We start from the raw sequence: 23,771 nt of genomic DNA, 5'->3' as shown, positions 1-23,771 counted from the left end.
AAGAATGAATGTTGTGAAAATAGCCATACTTCCCAAGGTAATTTATAGATTCAATGCTATTCCTATCAAACTACCGTTGACATTCTTCACAGAATTAGAAAAAACTACTTTAAAGTTCACATGGAACCAAAAAGGAGCCTGTATAGTCAAAACAATCCTAAGCGAAAAGATCAAAGCAGGAGGCGTCACGCTACCCAACTTCAAACTATACTACAAACCTAATGAAAACAAGCAATGGGGAAAATGTTCCCTATTTAATAAATGGTGCTGAGAAAGCTGGTTAGCCATATGCAGAAGACTGAAACTAGACCTCTTCCTTGCACTTTATACAAAAATTAACTCAAGAGCAATTAAACACTTAAATGTAAAACCTAAAACTATAAAAGCCCTGGAAGAAAACCTAGGCAATGCCATTCAGGACATGGGCATGGGCAAAAACTTCATGAGTAAAACACCAAAAGCGATTGCAACAAAAGCTAAAATCGACAAATGGGATCTAATTAAATGAAAGAGCCTCTGCAGAAAAAAAAAAAAAAAAAAAAACAAACTATCATCACCGCAAACAGGCAACCTACAGAATGGGAGAAAATTTTTGCAATCTACCCATCTGACAAAGGTCTATTACCCAGAATTTACAAGCATTTTAAACAAATTTACAAGAAAAAAAAAAGCCATGAAAAAGTCGGCAAAGGATATGAGCTGACATTTCTCAAAAGAAGACATTTATGCAGCCAACAAACATATGAAAAAATGCTCATCATCACTGATCATTAGGAAATGCAAATTAAAACCATAATGAAATACCATCTCATGCCTTTAGAATGGTGAATGTTAAAAAGTCAAGAAACAACAGATGCTGGAGAGGCTGTGGAGAAATAGGAATGCTTTTACACTGTTGGTGAGAATGTAAATTAGTTCAACCATTCTAAAAGACACTCGTGGCAATTCCTCAAAGATCTAAAACCAAAAATACCATTTGACCCAGCAATCCTATTACTGAGTATATGCCTAATGAATGTAAGTCATTCTATTATAAAGATACATGCACATTTATGTTTATTACAGCACTATTCACAATAGCAAAGACGTGGAACAAATACTCATCGACTGTTCAATTATGTAACAATACTTTTCCTACTATTTATTTATTTATTTATTGAGCTAGATGTATTTAGGTTTAGGCTATTTGAATCAAGACTATTGTTAACCAGTACACCTCTTTCTTCACGTGGGAACCTATATATCCTTCAGAATGCCTCTCTCCTTCTGCAAAATTTTATGTTCCAATAGTATCCCACATTTAAGTCTATCATTGAATGTCTCAATTTGCAATAGTTATCTCTTTCTTTCTACCTTATACATTATTGGAATTTAAGTTCCTTGAAGGGTACAAACTTTCACTTACCTGAAGATGTCTGGTACATAGTATATGCCAATGTCTGTTAAAGGAATGAATATTCATTCAGAATATAAAATATATTATTACTGGCATCATTATTGGCTTAATATACCATAAAGTGAAGCATTTGTATTGAAATGTAATAAGAAAATAAAGAGAAACTTACCACTGTGAAAGTATGATAGGCAAGAAGTTTTGTTTCTATAATATACCCTCAAATATGTATGCTTTGTTTCACAGCTTGAAAATTTCCCTCATATATTCCCATTTGATGCCCACAACAACTCTGTAAAATAAGCAAGATTACTATCTTGATTTTGTAGAATTGGAAACTGAAGCTTAGAGATTAGCTGATTTATTGAAAGAAATTTATCCAGTAAAGAAGAAGTAGCTTCATGAAAAATACTGGACATATTATGTATTTACATCTTTAATTTAAAACTAATGATGATTTTATTTTTTGTGTGGTTATACTCCTAGTGGCACTCTGTGATGAATAATAATTTCTCCTAATAAATATGTATAGTAGGAGCTTCTCATCAAAAGTATTTAAGAGACTAATATATAACTGGTATGTAAATATCTCTACTACTTATGGAATTTAGCCATATTATCTGACTTTCAGAGGTCACAGTATTTCTACATAACATACTTCAAATCTTGTCTACAAAGTTTAAAGACATAATATATCCCAGTGTGTATATACATATACATATATAAATACATATGTGTGTATATATACAGTGTACACACACACACACACACACACATAATATATCCCAGTGTAAATTAGATCACAGAGAAGACCATAGAACCTTTGAGAGAGAGAATTGACCGACAGAGAATCATGAACTTACATTTGGGCAGTCTAAAGCTTAAATGGTTACTCCACATTATAATTTTCTTTAAATTCTGTAATTTCTCTCTGTTGTTCTTGGAAATAGCCTTTATCTACATGATTCAGATGTCTCTTCAGTTCTTCTACATTTTAATTAGGTTATGGGGAAAGGGAGAAAGGGGTTAGAAAAGGTATAAGTATGCCTTGAAAATGTCATGTATTACTTAGATTCACACCTCATTGGTCAAAAGTTAACGGACACACACAGCTTAAAAGGAGGCTAAGAAATGCAGTCTTTATTTGAGACAGCCATAAGGTTATGCTAATAAATGAAGATGTTATTATATAAGGCATGAAGAAAAAAATATCTGTTTAGGGATTATTAGTAGTCACTGCCACAGTGCTATCTTGTAGGCAGCTCAAGAAGGTTGACAGGAGCAGACTGGTTTAGGTGATTCAGTATGGGCAGAAAGAATAAGACCACACAAAGGGTAAGAGGAAGGGGAGGAGTAGCAGCTGAAGCAGAAGTTTCACAAAGGTTAGTTCAATGTGCATTAGCTGTGAAACAACTTTGCCCTTAGGAGGATCCCAGAAAGAAATTAAGGGGGGAATGTCTTTTTATTTGCGGTGAGAACTAATAAGCCATTGGTTGCAGATACATAAACTGTTAAATCGGCATATTAACTTTCACATGACAGCAAGGCCAAAGGTTATTTTAGATATATGTGTGTTAGAATTATAATAGTAATTTTGTATGTAGATAAATAGTATTATATGTAAATTTAGTCACTTTACAACTGCAGATTCATATTTTTGAATGACCCTATTGTTAATATGTGATGAATAGAACAATATAAAATACACATTAAACCTAGGATGTACATAGGTTTAGGGTTGAAGAAAGTAAATAATTAGTCTAAGACTCAAAAGTGAATACATTTCAGCAGAAATAAAATTGACTCAAGATAAAACTTGAAGAACAATTTTGAGGTAGGATTTAAACTGCCTTCTTTAAAAAGAATTGTAAACTTAAGGGAGTTTTGTGCTATGGTTTGACTATTTGTGCACTCCAAAATGCATGTTAAAATTTAATTCCCAATGCAGCAATATTGAGAGGTGGGGCCTTTAAGAGATGATCGAGTCATGAGGGCTCTGCCTTTATCAGTGGATTAACTCATTCAGGTATTAATGAATTAATGAGTTAATGGACTCACAGGTTATCAATGGAGTGGGACTAGTGCCTTTATAAGAAGAGAAAGACTTTTGGCATACTCTGCCTCCTCAGCATGCGATGGTCTGGGCTGCTTCAGGATTCTACAGAGTCCCCACTAGCAAGAAGGCCTTCACCAGGTGAGGGCCCCTTGACCTTGGACTTCTCAGCCTTCATAGCTGTAAGAAATCAATTTGTATTCTTTATAAATTATTCAGTTTCAGGTATTCTGTTATAAGTAACAGACAGTGGACTAAGACAGAGTGTGAAATTTGTGGATGATCAAATCATTGACATCTTAAATGTATCCAGAGGAGAATCTTTGACTTGACCTTTGAGTTTTATCTGCATTTCAACTACTCAGCTAGCTCATTCATTTGCTTAGTTTCTGGATGTAAGAAAACATACAAAAAGGGAACAAACAAATAAAACTGAGTTCAGAAGTCAAAGATTTGAAAATAAGCTGCCAAAATGTATTAAGTTCCACAAAATGGACTTTATATCTATACTTTCACATTGTTATCTGAAAATTCTTATTTCGAGATTCTTCACACTGTAATTTTCAAATTTTACTATAATTTAAGTGTTTGAGGTGTAAAATAGTTTGCCACAAAGAGACACAAAGGAAAAGACTTTACAAGCCCTCAAATGAAATTTAAATGAAAGAAATCTGTTCAACATTTTGTTAACCTATACATGTATCAACGGACAATATCAGGTAAGGAGTTGCACTCTTTGAGAGTGCCCATGGGGTATTTCAAAATAGTTTTCTAGAGTTCTGAAAGCCAGATTGGTCATATGACAATAATAAAAGGATGTTTTAAGCTTCTACTGTTAGATACTTCCATGTCACATAGTAGTTATGAGTGTATCATGGAATCTTAACTGCTAAATTTGAATTATGGTATATAATTGTATGGTGTGTATGTGATAGGATAAACAGCCCTTAGTATAAAGGGCTGGACAAGATGTTTTTCACCTCTTGACTTTTTATCTTCTATACTGAGTTGAAAAAAAAAAGAAAATTTAAAAATCACATCGATTGCAAGAAGATAGGTCAGTTGTTCTGTTGTTTTCATGAATACATTATTCCCTATTGATACACAATAATGTTGTCATTTAGTAGGCTAACTAGTTGTGATCCTATAAATCTGAGCCAAAGGGCCTGTGCAATTGGAATGAATTGAAAAAGTCTGAGGGTTAAATAAAAAGAGGCAGACAATAACTGGCAGTATGTCTCAAACCATAAGGTGCACAGAAATAACCTGAGGATCTCGTTAAAAGGCAGATTCTGTTTCATAGGCTGAAGTGGAATATGAGACTTAGTATTTCCAAAAAGTCCACGGTTGATGCTGAAGCTATTAGCCCATGAACCAAGTTTCAGCTATTGAAGTGAGGATTTTATGCTGAGATTTTATCACCAAGTTTGGGTGAACCTCAAACAGAAACCTTTCTAGAGTTAATTTACTGAGCACCACAATTCCTTGGATGATCAGAACTGTCTGACATACTTAAATTTAGTGCAAGTCAAATACTCAAGTTAGACCAAGATGGCCTGAAAGTTTCCTTCATCTTGACTAAATTTTAGACAGGTATCTTCTTAAAGCTGGGCCTCTGACCTCCTGTTTGTTAGAGCATTTACTTTGGAAAACTTGTCATTGTAAATCCTTTCTCCCACCCTCTGAAATGCATGCAAATATTTTCCCAGCCTCCTGTCAGTTTTACAACCCAGGAAATGTCTCTCTTAAGGACCTGGGAATCATTTCTTTGAAATGTAAACACTGAAGGAGGTAGCACTACTATCTCTCAGTCTCTGTGGGAACGTAGGAGCCTAACTTCATTTGGCACCAATTAGCAAATATAAACGGCCCAAACACAGAGAACATTTTCAAACTTCATTGCCAAGGATGCTAACTTTGACGGCTTCAAACGGAAAAATCTTCAAGGTTCCCCTGTACCTAAGTCATGCTGCAAGGCCCCTTCTCCAACAGCAGATTTATCGTTTTTACTTAGCTCCAAAAATAAATGCTTCCATGAAAACAGCATCACACCATCAAGTCTGGCTCCATTTTCTATGGGCTCAAAACTGTCAATTTGATCTACTGGAGGAGAGACACCTGGAAACTCTTCTCCCAGTTATTTATTCAATCACCATTTTCTTCCCTCTTCTGATGAAAAACACAAGCTCTTTAAGTATTAATTTATACATGCCTGGGAGATGCCTGAGACCCCATATTCCAAATTTCTGCTTATATATAGCTATGATATCCTCCCGCGTTTCTTTTATGAATCATCAGAGCTGATATATATATATTATTTGGTTTACATACATACAAGGATTATCTATCTATAAAGTCTAACTGAAATATTATTCTTAAAGCAAACCAAATTATTTAACCCCAAAACGTACTTCTTGACATATTTCAAGAAGTCTACTTAGAGGAGCTGGAAACACAAGCTGCCTTTTGTTGGGGAGATTTGAATCTGTCAATTTTGTCAATTTTGTTTCTGCATGAAGTGAAGTAAACAACAGATGCTAACAGGCTTTCATTGAAGTTCCCCCTCCCACATCTAGATCTAGGAAAGATTAACTGAGAGTCTGACACTTTTAAAGGTTTGAGGGAAACACTTATTACTATCTACCATGGATTCTCTCTGAGGGTTGCTTAACGGTGAGGTTTCATGACTGCCTTTTCCCCAGGTAATTTCTCTTCTCTCTTCCTCCTGTCTTGCCACCAAAACCCCTTTTGCCATGCTCGGAGTCCTTAACCATAAGATGATAAAAGTGACAACCATCTGGCCATTCGAGATTTTTATATTTTGTATGAATCCCATGCACACAGGTGCATGTAATAAAATGTGTATGCTTTTTATTTTTCCTGTTAATATATTACCAATTTGTTTTATAGACTCAAATTATCAAAACCTTCAGGGAAAAAATTTAAATTTCCATACAATCTCAATATATGTGAAGAAAATAAATTTTACAACTGGAAACAAATGCCACCCAAATAAATTTTTTTATTATTATTACACTTTAAGTTTTAGGGTGCATGTGCACAACATGCAGGTTTGTTACATATGTATCCATGTGCCATGTTGGTGTCCTGCACCCATTAACTCGTCATTTAGCATTAGGTATATCTCCTAATTCTGTCCCTCCCCCCTCCCCCTACCCCACAACAGTCCCCGGAGTGTGATGTTCCCCTTCCTGTGTCCATGTGTCCTCACTGTTCAGTTCCCACCTATGAGTGAGAACATGCGGTGTTTGGTTTTTTGTCCTTGTGATAGTTTACTGAGAACGATGGTTTCCAGTTTCATCCATGTCCCTACAAAGGACATGAACTCATCATTTTTTATGGCTGCATAGTATTCCATGGTGTATATGTGCCACATTTTCTTAATCCAGTCTATCGTTGTTGGACCAAACCAAATAAATTAAATGGAGTTTTAAAATTCTCTTACTTCCAAAAATATGTGACTTTTTAAATCAAGTATTTTCTGCTTACTATGATATTTAATATATTGTTATATGTATACTTTACACTATATATAATTATTTGACAACTACCTAAGATGATTACTTGCACTGAGTACATACTATGTGCTAGACACTTTTTTGAACTCTTTACTGTAATCTTCACAATCATCTAAGAATCAGGTACCATTATTATCATTTTACATACAAAGGAATTTGAAACATAAAGATGCCAAGTAACTTGTCTAAGGTCACACATCTGATATGTGGTGAATCTTGTACTGGAGAATTTATTTACCTCTGTAGGGTGAGAGATTAACCATTATACATTTTGCGAAGGGCAGTGGCTATTTACGGTTATTTCTCAATGGCTTAAAATTATTCTGGCCCAGTTGTAGTGGCTCACGCCTGTCATTCCAGCACTTTGGGAGGTCAAGGCAGGAGGATTCCTTGAGCCTAGGAGTTCAAGGCCAGTCCGAGCAACATAGCAAGACCTCCACCTCTATAAAACAATAGAAAAAATTAGCCAAGTGTGGTGTTGTGTTCCTGTAATACCAGATACTCAGGAGCCTGAGACAGGAGGATCACTTGAGCCTGGGAGGTTGAGGCTGCAGTCAGCCACGATTGTGCCACTGCAATCCATTCTGGGTAACAGAGTGAGACCCTGTCTCTAAACAAACAAATAAATAAATAATTTGTCTAAAATTACTCTAAAATTGGAAAATGCAGGGATTGCAGCTAGATCTACCTCTGTATACCTGCATTTTAACACAAACTAAAGCCATTTTTTATTGTGATATATGAAGCATCTAATATTTTAATTAAAAACTGTATTCAAGGATGAAAAGACAAGACAGACTGCACAAAAATATTTGCAAAACAAACATCTCATAAGAAACTTGTATTCAAAATATACGAAAAGCTCTCAAAACTCAACAATGAGAAAATGTAAAATTAAATAGTTTAAACTTAAAGCTGTTGGAACTTTAAATTATTTAAGCTTTGAGAGAAATGTGATTACGTGGCCATCATCATCATGATAAAATCAAGGTCAATCTGTATGAACAAGTTCCACATGGTGGTAGGAGAGGGACTAAGTGTCCAGAGAAGGGGGAAGCCCCTTGTAAAACCATCAGCTCTCATGAGAACTAACTCACTATCACGAGAACAGGTTGGGGACCACCACCTCATGATTCAGTTATCTCCACTTGGTCCCTCCCACGACACATGGGGATTATGGGAGCTACAATTCAAGATGAAATTTGTGTGGGGACACTGGCAAACCATATAAATTAACTAGTTATTATTTTTGATATTATTGACAAAATATTTGATTTTCCAAATAGAAGTAATATCTGAGACTCAATTAGTTCTGCTCTGGTCCATAGAATTTTACATCAGATAGGGATTGTTGAAGCAATGCTTCAACTTTAGAGGGGAGAAAATTGGGAATCTTGTTTGGTCACGTGCTCAATGCCAGGTAACTAGTTAATAATTGGTGACTGTTAGTCACACACTTACTACACAGCCTTGTATAGTATTCTTTGATTTAATCATGACTATAATGACAGTAACTTTTAACCAAATTCATCCTCTTCCAGAAAGCTTTACTGAAAGGCATTTTTATTTTCTTCTCTTAAGTAAGGGCAGTTTAGTGGCACAATATTAGAATAAGTTCATGCAAGTGAGCCTGGTTAGAGTTTTGATTTTGTCACTTGCTAAAAAATTCTCCTTGGAGTATGGGTATCATGTACTCTCAATAAATTCTCAGATTTTTTTAATGTTTAATGGGTTACACTATAGAAATGATTAGTAAGAACATTTTATATGATTATTGGAAGGCTACCATAAAATGTTTTTTAAAGTGGTATGAAAATCACAATATGCTGTATAAATATAAATTGTTATTATCATTTCTAAGACACTATTAGGGGGCTGAAAGCAAATTCCCATAAAAAGCAATTTGTTGGAGTAAGAATCATAGCTAGCATAAGAGTGTACATTCTTTGAGCAGTAGGAGATGTTTCAGCCTGTTTTCATTTTTCCCTAATATTATGAGCAATGGATAAGATTTAATTGCCATTTTAATTAAACAGCATAGCAACTTACAAGGATATGGTTAGGATAAGTGTTTGACAACTAGAGTTAAAAAAATGTGCCTTAAGCTCCTCGGAGTAATGCAATATACACCGATAAAAATAAGTATGCATTTTAAACATCAATGTTGAAAAGATAGGTTTAGCCCCACCTTTTATAACAATAGTATATTTTTAAACTTGAAATGAAACTGTTAATTTGAAAAAAACATTTAAAATTCAAAACCAGAACAAATATGTATCCTGAAAGTTGTAGGGCAAGTATGAGTTCTGTACTATCTATTAGAACGCTACTATAATTACCCTTCTTTAAAAAAAAGCATAGTAGGCAGTATATTTGGGAGTCGCTAAGTAAGATCACTTTAAAATCTTGTGCTAATTCCTGTAAATAGAATGAGCAGTCCATATTTCAAATACGTGTTCCTCAAAATCCTTTGTCAATTTGATTTTATGTGTGTTATGTTTAAACTATATTTAAACCGTGATTCTTATTCATGACTGTAATAAGAAGACTTTACATCATTTGTTTAAAGAAGAGAGACAAACTAACTGATCTTAACTATTTCTACACAGGACAAAATAAGAATTTTATTTATAAAAAATCTTGAGCAGATGGAGATTTTGGTAGAGACACAAGCAGATTGTTTCAAAGACTCTAGAAAATGCATTGATGTATTTAGAAATCACTCAGTGGGTACCCATTAAGAGTTAAGTGTATTCTAAAAGATCTCAATTAAGGGATTAAGTCTAATAACTTGTATAAATTATGGCTAAAGTATAAATGACAAGTCCCATGTTGAGGGAGGAAAAGATATAACAATTAGAAAATCAATAACTTTTCCAATGTTTATACTTCAATTTCTAAGCATAAAGGTTAATATGCTTGTCATGTTTACATCCTGCTTAGAAATACTTCCATATGCATGAGCTGAATGGAACAAGCCTTTCTAAGGTCAAATATAAGACTTGAAAAATCAAAACATCAGCAAATATAAACAAAATTTACTTTATTTTTGGTCCTTGGTGTCCTATAATGGTAGTTCAAAATTGTAGGTGATAAACATAACCTCATATGGTCTTGCTCTGTTGCACAGGCTGAAATGCAGTGATGCAATCATAGTTCACTACAGCCTCAAACTCCTGGGCAAGCCATCCTTCCACCTCAGCAAGAGTAGCTAGGACTACAGGCAGGTGCCACTGTGTGTATTTTGTTTTAGTTTTTGTAGAGACAGAATCTCACTATGTTGACCAGGTTATTCTTGAACTAGTGGGTTAAAGCGATCCTCCTGCCTCAACAACCCAAAGTGCTGAGAATACGGACATGAGACACCACGCCCAGCCCCAAAACCTTTACTAATTGAAGGATAACAAAGAATAACTTTGCCTTTGGTGGCTCTTTTGGGATGGATTTATTTCTGGTTTACAAAATCAGAGCACTGATTGTCTGATCTCTCCCAAAATATCTCACTAAGTGAAAATAAAAGTCCTAACTTCACAGCCAGTCCATGTCCTACTGTAAACTGACTGTCTACCTTTCAGTAAAGACAAGATAATGGTGTGGCACAGTGAAGCTTAGAATAAATTTACAGATCATGGTTCTCTTCACACGTTTCCTTGATGTAAAATAATTTTCTTTTTCTTTCTAAATTTCTTCCCTTATGTAACTAGAAATTGGTTTTTGTTTTAGCTGTGGATAATTTCTGGATTAATATTTCATTCAAATGTAACTGCTTTTTATGCATTCATTAATGACTAAAAGTGGTGCATGCTCACTGGACTAAATTAATGAATTCTTATGGCTTCTATGGAGAATCACTTTAGCTAAATTTAAAAAGTGTGAAGGCCAGTGATGATGAGCATTTATTCATGTGTCTGTTGGCTGCGTAAATTTCTTCTTTTGAAAATGTCTGTTCATATCGTTTGCCCACTTTTTGATGGGGTTGTTTGATTTTTTTCTTGTAAATTTGTTTAAGTTCTTTGTAGATTCTGGATATTAGCCCTTTGTCAGATGAGTAGATTGCAAAAATTTTCTCCCATTCTGTAGGTTGCCTGTTCACTCTGATGAACAGCTTGCTGTGCAGAAGCTCTTTAGTTTAATTAGATCCCATTTCTCAATTTTGGCTTTTGTTGCCATTGCTTTTGGTGTTTTAGTCATGAAGTCCTTGCCCATGCCTATGTCATCAGAGAAATGAAAATCAAAATGTCATCAGAGAAATGCAAATCAAAACCACAGTGAGATACCATATCATACCAGTTAGAATGGCGATCATTACAAAGTCAGGAAACAACAGGTGCTGGAGAGGATGTGGAGAAACAGGAACACTTTTACACTGTTGGTGGGACTGTAAACTAGTTCAACCATTGTGGAAGACAATGTGGCAATTCCTCAAGGATCTAGAACTAGAAATACCATTTGACCCAGCAATTCCATTACTGGGTATATACCCAAAGGATTATAAATCATGCTACTATAAAGACACATGCACACGTATGTTTATTGTGGCACTATTCACAATAGCAAAGACTTGGAACCAACTCAAATGTCCATCAATGATAGAATAGATTAAGAAAACCTGGCACATATACACAATGGAATACTATGCAACCATAAAAAACGATGAGTTCATGTCCTTTGTAGTGACATGGATGAAGCTGGAAACCATCATTCTGAGCAACCTATCACAAGGACCAAAAACCAAACACTGCATGTTCTCACTCATAGGTGGGAATTGAACAATGAGAACACTTGGACACAGGATGGGGAACATCACACACCGGGGCCTGTTGTGGGGTGGGAGAATGGGGGAGGGATAGCATTAGGAGAAATACCTAATGTAAATGATGAGTTAATGGGTACAGCAAACCAACATGGCACATGTATACATATGTAACAAGCCTGCACGTTGTGCACATGTATCCTAGAACTTAAAGTATATATATAAAAAAAACACACACACAAAGACCCCTAAAGTAATGCTTACAGCCCTTCCTTGCCTGGCCCCATGAACTCCTCCAGCCTCATCTCATTCCACTACTCACTTCCCATTGATCCCCTGGACAGCACCTCAAACTCCTCCAGTATCTTAATTCCTGAGGTTGTTTCTCACCTCCTTGCATTTGCTCAGGCTTTCCCTTGGATCAGGATCACCTGTCTTTACCCCCAACCCTCTACATCCTTTTTACCTAAATAGCTCCTCATTACTCATTTTTAATATTCCAGCAGGTAACACCTCCCCTAACAATCATCCTCCCCTAACAATCATCCTCCCCTGGCTGGGACCCAAACATGTCCAAGAGTGTTGGCTATAATACTTAACATTTAGGCACCAATCAAGCACTGCTAATGCTGGCCACAGGACTGTGCCAGGGTCCTCAGGCAACCTCATCCCCTGCAGCCTCACCAGGTTTAACCCTATCATTACTGATTCTGGTGGTGGACCAACCAGAGCAGCCATTAAAAAAAAAAAAAAAAAAGTGGGAAGGCAATGATTTAAGCACATATTACTTTAATTCTGGTCAGTTAATTTTATATGTATATGAAATATAGTATATATAATACATCTGTATGTATTATATATATGCAAATTTATGTTTCTAGCAAGCATTTGGACCATAGTCTCCCCCTGCATTTGCCAGCAGTATATACACATCAACCACCAAATGTCAACTTTTTTTGAGAATGATAAGTATCCTCCCATAAACCCAACATTAATACCCAGAGGCCTTACTACTTTTCTGTTTCCCTAATTCAAATAAACCTAGCAATAAACATTCTTAAACTAGATGATCGATAGAGAGTTGGAGATAAATAATACAGAGCCTTACATAAATTATGGCCTAAGGAAAATACTCTTAGAAATTAATAGTTGTACTAAGAGGTACCATATAGCCCATTCCAGTACGCTGTGAAATTTACCATTGAATGAATGTTATAAATTTGTCACTGATCAAGGAGAAATATGGAATCAAGTCTGTGGAACTATGGGCTCCAGGATTCAATGTAAAATGAAAATTTTCAAAAACTTTTACAACGGTCTAAACAAAGTAATAGAAATTCTATATACTTATATGAAGTACGTAAGTTCCTACAAATAAATAAAATTCTGAAAGAACATTTACAACACAGGAAGGAGATCATAGTACCAAAAGTTTTGTAGGGCAAGATTCCAATATTTCAATATAATGTTTTAAAATTTTTTTAAATTAGTTTTTGCCTGATGATGACTATCAAAGCTTTCTCAAAGTATTATGTTAATAACAATAATGTTAACAATCAGTGTTAGTGATCTTGTTTCTTTAGCTGACTATAAAATAAATTAAGAAATTCATCTCTTTTATTTTTGTCTGTGTTACATTTAAGGCTATTATCTCAGGTATATTCACCAAAACTCTGGCACTCCTTGTTTGACCATAAAATGAAAGAAAATTTTAAAGTGTCATAAATAACTGTTGAGTAAATTACCACCCCCTCCCCCAAGGTCCATAGTGTGACAATATACTTATTAAATAGATGTTGTGTTAGCTTTTAAAAATGACTGCTGCGACAAATTACCACAAACTTAGTGACTTAATATTATCTTAGAGTCTTGTAGGTGGGAAGGCCAGTACAGGTTTCACAGGGATGAGGAATCGGTAGCACTGCATTCCTTCTGGAGACTTTAGAGGAAAATCTGTTTCCTTGCATTTTCCAGCTTCTAGAGACCACTTGTATTCCTGACTCGTTCCCTATATTCAATCAAGCCATGGCAGTCAAGTCCTTCTCTCATGCTATTACTCTGACCCACCTTCAACCTTACTGCTTCCACTTTAGAAACGCTTGTGATTACATTGGGCACAGCTGGATAATCCAGGCTACATTTCCCATCTTGTGGTCAATTGATCAGCAAATTTAAATTAGTCTCAAAACTAAGTTCCTCTTCTCCATACAACAGAGCATATTTTAATGTCCTGGGATTGGGATGAGGATATATTTGGAAGGCAATTATTTTGTTTATCACTGACATACACAGAGATTCACAGTTTGCAATCAGTTTCATTTACAGATACAAACTTCCTCAAAAACATCAAAATTCGCATACCCAATTTTAAACATAAAAAAGATTAAAAACACATAAAAAGCTTTATTTTTATTCAGTTTATCATTCTTTACTTAGGTAGTCACTTTACTTTCTCATTCCTTGAAGGTTTATTTAACAAAACAAAACAAAAGAGAGTGGAGAATGCGATTACAGAACAAAAAGAAGTATATGTGGATAAAAATTATTGAGAATGCAGAAAAAAATGACATCCTACAATCTTCTTGAAGTGCACATTGCTTTTACAAATCCATAAAACCTGAGGATTGATTCATTCTATCATGCCCTGGTTCTATTCTGAAATCTGCACAGTACTATCCGCTTATCATTTTTTAGCTGCTGCTGCTCTTCACTGTGTGTGCCAAGTGGGGAGATCAGAGGTCTAGGTCTTAAATGAATACAGAGCAAATCAGCTGCTTTTCTCAGAGTGGCCTGGAGTCAAATACGTTTTAAAGAAATATAATTACAAAATAGCTTGCTGAATTGATGTATTCCATATATTATACCTTTTACTTCCCTTTCCAGTAATATTGTCATGTCTAAATATGTCCAGAACATCTGATCACTCCCTTTTGAAATATGTTCTCCAAAATCTCAACATGTAAGACTATGCTTATCTGGTTAAGAAGGTAAGGGTAAAGTGTTTGAGCAGGGAATATTTACTTATAGCATATATTCCTTAAACTTTTCTGTTGGCAAATATCATTTGAAATATACCATAAAGGTTATTTCCATCCCCTGACGCTTAGGCAGAGTTGAATATAGCAATTTAATCCAAGTAGTTAAAACTCTGAAGAACTGCCATTTTCTTGCTTGATGATTTGTAATATGGTGCCTAATAAAACAGTATGAACTACATAGGCTGTCAAAATGAGAGTTGCAAATAGGAATCTGGAAAACATAGTTCAAACTCAAGGTCTAGTACTAAGGTACTAATTATATTTACATCAAATACAAGTAAGTAGAACACTTTGTTTTTTATATTTTTATTTACCAATCCATCTATGCACCCACCCACCATATCACCTATTATCTAAATATCTATCAACCTATCTTGTGTAAGTTTATCTACATTCCCCACAACAACTGCTAAAAACTTAAGTCTACAATCTCTAACTTGTAAACACACTCTGATTATTTTGCCATTATAAAGTTTAAGTATCCATTGTTGCATTTATTATACTCATTCTTCTTACCTAATTGCCTGTCCAGCTAAATCTTACTACTCTTCTTATTAGTTCAGAAGTTAATACCATATGAGGCAAGTATTTAGGAGAAAACTGTTCCTGTTTTTACCAGCTTCACTGATGATTCAAGAATTGTATAACTGTGGACAATATAAAGCTCAATTTAAAATTTGCAGCCAAATTTTAAATATTGATAGAATCAGAAATAACTAAATGCATGGCATCATATCCCCTCTTCATGAATTGTTGAATTGTATCTGCTTAAGATGTTAACACAAACAAGCTTTACTAATTTTAACAAAAAGAAAATTGCAGTTTATTCTATCCACAGAATAGCAGCAGATCTGACAGCTTTGTGCCTATTAAAGAATAAATCCTTCCTACACCCAAGACAAAAGAGATAGCTAACCAATATCACAAGAGGGCTCAAAAAGTCTTCTGGCTTGAACTATTGTTAATTATCTGTTAAAAATTGTATTATTGTTTATATGCTGATCTCTAGGTCAGGGATTTTGCAATCCTGACAAAGGGAGATAATTGCATATGGAGTTTTCAATAGTAGAGTTTCTTGAGTTCCAAATTCAGAACTTCTCATTCAATAAATTCATTTATTTATTAAGCCTTTACTGTATGTCAGGCATTGTTGGGGGTAATTGAGAGCTATGGGAACAAAAATGAAAAAAAAAAAAAACTGTAGAATGTAAATTTTAATGAGATAAAAGGAGAACAATAATATATTTTAAAAGATGCTTCATAAACAGTACAATGAAAAAATTGGAATAAAAGTGAATGGGAGGTGTTTTAATTTAAATTTCAGGCAGGCCTCATTGATAAGGTGACATTTGAAGCAAGCTTTGCAGATATCTTGGGGAGGGTGCAAAGTTACTAAATCAGGAGTCTGCCCATTAAGTAGGAGGAACAGCAGGAAAGCCAATGTGACAGGAACAGAAAATATGAGGAAAGGATTAGTTTAAAAAGGAGGACAAAAACATATCAGGTTTTTGTGAAGGAGCCATGAATAGCTATTTTAACCAATAAAAATAATTCTGAAACACAACAAGGAATGAGAAGTAATCTCTCTATAGGTTTTATTAACCTTACCTGTTAACAAATACAGATTTCAGTTTGTAAAGGTAGGAATTAATATTCATGGAGATAATAGAAATTTATCAAGTGGGAGAGAAATATTATTTAAAAATTAAAGATTCCTAAGATTACATAGTTGATATATTAAGAGAAGTAAATGTGAAATATCTCTGAGCTGTTTATTCAAAGCTACTCAGTGATATTGGAAATGAATATGGGTAGGTAAGAAAAGATTTGGGAGGTGCATGTTACTACTATTCTTAAAAATCTAACATTTGTAATTTCCATTCAGTAACTACAGATGTTTCCATATTTTTATTTAACCCAATGTTTATTTTGAGTTTTGAAGCATTATATGAAAGTTTAAGTAATTTCTAAATACATAGTAGAGAAATGTGAATTTGGAATATACATACTTTTAAAATCATAAAAAGTGATAATTTAGTTTCAGATATCAAATAATTTAATGTTTTCTAAATTTGACATCAGAGTAAAGTCTCAGGGAAAAAATATATTAGTATTTTTGAAATAACTAAGTAATAGTCATCCTACATTATCAGCATCATGCCCTCTCCTCTCCAAAATCTGCTCCATCTTATTTAATACTGCCACCAAAAATTTTGGAGTTAGCTGAGGTAATCACTACAATGTTTTTCACCCACAATTTTCAAAAGACTATTAAATTATCACAGCCCAAATTCAACATATTAGATCCCTCTTGCCCTCTCCTTAGCACTGCCCTAGACCTGAACATTAACCACCTCTCCACTAGGCTACGGGATGGTTTTAGGAGTATTTCTACTTTCTAGTACCATCCACTGCCAAGTAATCATATACCAGAATCTTCTCTTTAAGGGACAAATGTATCCATATTATTTATCTCCTTAAATCCATTTGATAAGCCACTATCAGCTACAGAATAAAACTGGCATTTATTTGCAAGGCATAAAATACTCCCATAGCCTCTAGAATCTGCCTGTCTTCTAGTTTCATTTTCCACAATACTCAGCTTCCTCTTGCTATATTCTCCAGCCATGCCAAATAACCCCTTTTTTCACCATCTGATCTCACACCTTCATAACCTTAAACAGGGAACCATCACTTCCTGAAATTCTTTTTAGTCTCATATTTTGCTGGTAAACTATAACTTAACTTTCAAGATCCAAATTAGCCATTAGACCTCCAAAGAATAAAGCCAATCCCTCTTTTAAAATATAACTTTTGCATACTTCCAATATGGAGGTTTATTACAAATTACTAGTATGTTTTGTGTTTTTCATGTCTACACTATTAAATAATGAGGATTTTTTAAAGGATACTTTTTTACTATTTCTTCTACCCCCATGGCTAATTCAATCCTGGAAATTTAATCTAATAAATATTTGAAGGAAAAATAATGATGAAAAAGAGACAGGGGCAAGAAGGAAAGATGGCAATGCATTGATATTTATGATTCTGTCTTTCCGAGAAAAGCATTCCAACTTCCCACTTTATTTCCATATTTAAAAATGGTTATCCAGATATATAGTAGAACTTACACATGAGTGTGAAACACACACTAGCCTCATATCTTTATAAAATCAACTGACAATAAATTATCTAGGTTATAGAGAAGAAGCAAAGCTAAATTATTTCCCCCAATATCAAAAAGATCTATTGAAGTGTTATTCAAGAATCATATGGAAAGAAAGAACATTCCAAGCATTTCTGAGTAAAAAAACAGAGTTGTGATACTACAAAGTCTCAACCTTATTTTTCTCTTAAAATATGCATGCTCTATGATTTAATGTTATCTAAAGAAGAAAAAGTATTACAAAATAAAAAAATCAATTACTTACCTTAAAAACTTGCTGCATAAAAGTCCCATATGCTTCAGAAATTCTTTCACAACATTCCTGACATAGAGTCCACTGTACGCTTATTATACATTTTCAGTAAGAGAAAATGTATTTTTCAAGAAACACGGTGTCTTGGATGGTCAGAACTATTGGAAAGTCTATTTGAAACCAGGCAGTTTTTTTTTCCTTTGACCCTATGAAGTAACATTGAATAATTTAAATTTTTAGAAATCAAAGACTTCAAACAATCATGCACCTATAGTAATCTCTATTAACTATCTCTTATTCATGATAAATACACCAGATTTATTTCATCAGTTTTCAAAAACAAGCTGTGTTTTGTGTTATAATCTCAAATTTTAACTAGTTCATCTTCTGAACATAAAGCACAACAAGGACTCACATAAATTACTGTAAGTAGAACTGAACACTTTCCTCCAATGTATTCTGACTTATATGACTAATATCTAAGCAATATACTCCCAGGCCACTACAACAAAATTTAACTTTCAGTCAGACATTCAGGAAAAAAGTAATATAAACAGTCTTCTAGATAGCTGAATATTATATCTCAGTTTTAGTTTATAGATTCTGTTGAATTGGAGATCTCCAAGTATTAAAGATTTGATACTGATTGTTTTCTCCCTTCCTTTCTTTTTTAGCTTTACAAGATTATGCTTGTTCTTTTTTTTTTAATTGATGGTAACACATTGTGGAATTTTGATATATTACAATCTTGAATCACCTTAAATCTTTTATTTACATTAGTGGAATTGTCCTTTATTCTCACATGACATTTGATATAAATTGTTATTATCATTACTTTATTAGACTATCTCAGGTGTAAAAAGAAAAATATAAGATAACTTTTTTTTTTTTGGGAGATGGAGTATCGCTCTGTCACCCAGGCTGGAGTGCAGTGATGCTCCAGCTCACTGCAACCTCTGCCTCCCAGGTTCAAGCGATTTTCCTGCTTCAGCCTCCTGAGTAGCTGGGGTTACAGGTGCCTGCCACCAGGCCTGGCTAATTTTTGTATTTTTAGTAGAGATGGGGTTTCATCATGTTGGCCAGGCTGGTCTTGAACTCTTGACCTCAAGTGATCTGCCCACCTTGGCCTCCTAAAGTCCTGGGATTACAGGTGTGAGCCACCAAGATTTGGCACTCGGCCAAAATCTTAGGATAACTAATGCTAAGGTAATTTGGTCACTATCTTCTGGTTCTTCAATAGTAGCCAACTACTTTATCCTTTTTGGTCAACAGTAGTTTCAAAGTAGGAATTCCTATTGTTACTTCCTCTTATTTGTTTAAAGAGAAGAAATTTTGTATAAGACTAGTTAGTCAAATACTTCATCAGATTTGCAAATTTTCAAAATATCAATGTTCCAGAAGGATTCGGATGTTTACAAATACATGTATGCAGATTATCACTGTTTATAAGTAATTTACATTCTGGATAACACTAGGTAAATATTTTATCATGAGATTGTAATGCCCTGCCAGTCTATGTGTTACTTTCTACTGAAGATTTCTAAGGAGTTTATAAAATATTTTTAAGTTTATAAAATATTTTTCTCTTTTATGCATATTTTAAATATATGTTCAATATTGTATTTGATATTTTTTCTCTTCATCAAATTTCATATTAAAAAAATTTCAAATTAAAGCCCTTTTATTCATACCAGTATGCCTCTTAATACAATCAGGCTTCTTCAGTTTCATAAAATATACTTAGTCCCCTTAAAAAGATTCATTATGTTAAATTTAGAAAACAATTCCTGTTTTTAGACACTATATACAAATTTGCTCACAATACACATCTTCTTTTCTCTGTCATGATGAAAATCTTTAACTCAAACATAAAATTGCTAGAGTAACTATGCCTCTTAATTTTTTTCAGTTTCCTATCTTGAACTTCATGTCTTACTTCAATCTTTAAATAAATATTCAATGATAAGCTAATGTCTATGGATATAAGAATAAAATGTACTCACTTCAATTATTTTGAAATCATTCATATTATAATTTCACTTTAATAATTCATCTTATTATTGTGAAACATACCATAATGAATATAATGAAAACGTTCTACTGTAATAAAAAGTGTTATGTAAGAATTTTCAAAAATATTTCAAAGCATGATTAGGAAGTGCTATTCTGCCAAAGTACTTAAGGACTACCTTCCCAAAAAAGGTAAAATTTGAGCTAAGTCATCTTGGCTGGATAAGCATCCTAATGATAGAGAAGAAAATAAAAGGAACAGCTGTCCTAATAGGGAGAACTAATATGTGAAAAGGTATCAGAAATCATGGCCCACTCAGCCACAATTTGTACCAGTCATTTTGTCTGAAATATAGGGCTTGGGTGTGAGAGTGGAAGGAGGTGATTGTGGAAATACTAATGGAGGTCATAATATGAAGAGTTTTGCATACTATGTGAAATTTAGCTTTATCATATAGGTGATAAAATATTAAAGTAAAGCAAAGCTGTGACATAAGTAGATTTTTATTTTAGATAAATTGTTTTTATATAATATGAAGAATTGAATAGGTGGTTTAAGACTAGAAAAGGAGTAATGTGCATACAAGTGTGGATGAAGTTGAGAAGATGCCCCCAAAACAGAGCTCAGATGAAAAAACAAACCAAAAAAAATGTGTCTCCCTCTTTTTTTTTTTTTTTTGGAAACAGGGTCTTGCTCTGTTGCCCAGGCTGAAGTGCAGTAGCATGATCTTAGCTCAAGTCAACCTCCACCTCCCAAGTTCAAGCAATCCTCCCATTTCAGCCTCCTGAGTAGCTGATACCACAGGTGTGCACCTGGATACTTTTGTATTTTTAGTAGAGACAGGGTTTTACCATGTTGTCCAGACTTGTCTCAAATTCTGGGCTCAAGCAATCTGCCCATCTTGAGCCACCACACCCAGCCAAGATGTGTCCTTAATATAAGAAAAGATAACTTCAAGAAGAGAGTCATCAGCAGAATCAAATACCACAGAAAAGGCAGAAATAGCAAATTAAATACACATAAAAACCTTATATTTGAATTGGAATAATAGTCCCAAAGGATTTGTAGGCATATAAGTGTGTAAGCCTTTGAGATCTAAATGAAAAGAGGCATTTCGAACAGTCAGGTAGACTAATCTTTAAGCAGTCAATAAAACAGTGAATGGATGGGTGGATGGACAGATGGATGCATGGATGGATGGATGGATGGGTGGATGGGTGGATGGGTGGATGGGTGGATAGATGGATAGACAGATGGATGAATGAATAAACTGATAGCAATTCATTCTAATATTCTTCATTCCTGTGAATAGTTTACGTATTGATTCAGCAAATAGCCATGCCATGAGCTGCTTTAAACATTGGGAATATAATATAAACAAAACAAGGCACCAACCCTAAAACTCTAAACAGCTTAATAGTATAATAGCTGCAAAGCTCTTACATTTGTCTCTACTGCAGTTCCCTAAGCAAAAACAATAGTCACTTGTGCTAACGAGTCTTTCTAAGAAAGGAACTAACCGAGAGTAACTTAGGTTCTAAAGTGATGCAGTCCATTATCTCTCAGCAATATAGCAATTACATTTTTATGCATCAAGAGTGGAAGAGGCATGTATCTGCAGTTAAAGTTTTATGCATCACTATTTACAGAAGTGGAATAAATATCCATCAATGACATGATGTATATAAGAACATCCATCAAAGGTTAAAAGAAGGAAAGGAATATCTATGATTGTTTATTCTTCAATTCATCAAGCAGTAAAATAAGTATTCTTCAGTTTAACTGCTGACACATTCAGACTAAGGAGTAGGATATTTGTTGGTTCAAATTGTGTATGCTACTAATTTCAAGAGCAAAATAAAAATCCATCAATGCCATGCCAAGTAATTGGAAATGCTTTGGAGGATTTGTCCAGAGATTTTATTTTCCCAAATTGCCTACTCAGAACTTGTCATCACATTAAAAAAAGCCCTAATTTGTTGATACATCAAGTTCTCCAGGGAAGTAGTTACGGGTCAAAGATTGGCACAACTGTTTTTATGACATATGACAACAAAGCTAATACAGGCCAAGTGCCATCATGTTATTTATAAGTAATTTTATAAAAAAATTTATAATCAGCAAATGTTTGTATTATGTGTTAGAAGAACCTTATTAATTAGATAACAAAATATTGTTTGAATTTTTTTAGAGTGTCTTTCCACTTTTCATGATTCAATGATTGGGTAATATTCATTACTTTGTTTCCTAAATTACATCACTATGTGTGATGTATACCAAATTGAAAACTGTACAGTTTCTCAGGTACATTCAATAGTACAAACCATTATATTTGCAGTCCATTCCTGGAACACCTGTCATCGTACCAACAATGTTACATCAAAACTGTATCTTGCTTTACATAATCAATAGTGCATCAAATAAAGATTTTTGAACTTCAATTTGCAGAGGACTGATGAAACTGAACCAGAACACAAATGTTTAACCTATTTCCTAGCCTGAAATAACTAAACAATGTTAAATAAAAATAATATTATTTATTACTAACATATGTTGATATTGGACTAAGTATAAGATGACAATTCTTCAAGCTGAATTCTTTTAATAAGTTTGGACTTTCAAAAAAAGTGTTTAGGATATCTAATTGGATTGAGGAAGAATATAAACTGTGAACCATTGTGTCATTCATAAAGATAGAAATCAAATTATAAATTCCAACTATTACTTGCTCTTCATTTTGATAATACAATCATGAAAATGTTAATTCTATTTCTTCAAAATCTCTCTTAACAAAATCCATTTGAATAAAAAAGTTAACTACTTAAGTGACTCTTTTTCTTCTATTTGAAGAAATTGGTAGAGAAGATTTACTTCACAAATGAAGAATTTAATTAAAGCCATTAATGTTGAATTTTTTAAATGTTGAAATTAAAATATCTTATTCTTTTCTCCCCGTTTCCTCAGAAATCTACCAGAAATTTATCAATCCAGCTTCAAAGCTGAGTACTTACAATCATAATATTTATATCCTACTCAAAAGATAAAAAAACCTGATCTACAAAAGAAGAGGAATTGTAATTAGAATATCCCAACCTTTTCCATTTCACTTTAGACCTTAAAGAAATTACTTGCATAGCACACTGTGTATACTAGGAAAGTGCTTAGTCAAACCCAGTCAGTCAAGATTCAAATTCTAGGGATAAACCCTGTAATTGTTCTCTTGAGTTTGGCTACATTTTGCCTAGGAGTAGAATGCCTTGTTGAAGCCCCACAAGATTTAATCCAATAATAGAAAAATTCCTCAAAGTAGAATCAGGGTACTTCTCATATTAACAACAAAATAAATGGATGCCACACAAGCAACAATATTGTTAGAATGCAGCATATATATAATTATTGCTATTTCAAAAATGATAAAGCATGATATATATGACATATATATGATGCAAGTATGTGTGTTTATATATATGTATATAACATATATAACATATATACATATATATAAACACACATACATTTCTTGTCCATAATCACAGACTTACCAAGTGACTAGAAAGCTAAAGAT

The sequence above is a fragment of the Hylobates moloch genome, unplaced genomic scaffold (genome assembly GCF_009828535.3).
Source record: "Hylobates moloch isolate HMO894 unplaced genomic scaffold, HMol_V3 SCAFFOLD_12, whole genome shotgun sequence".
NCBI classification, from domain to species: domain Eukaryota; kingdom Metazoa; phylum Chordata; class Mammalia; order Primates; family Hylobatidae; genus Hylobates; species Hylobates moloch.
This window is presented reverse-complemented; position numbering follows the sequence as displayed.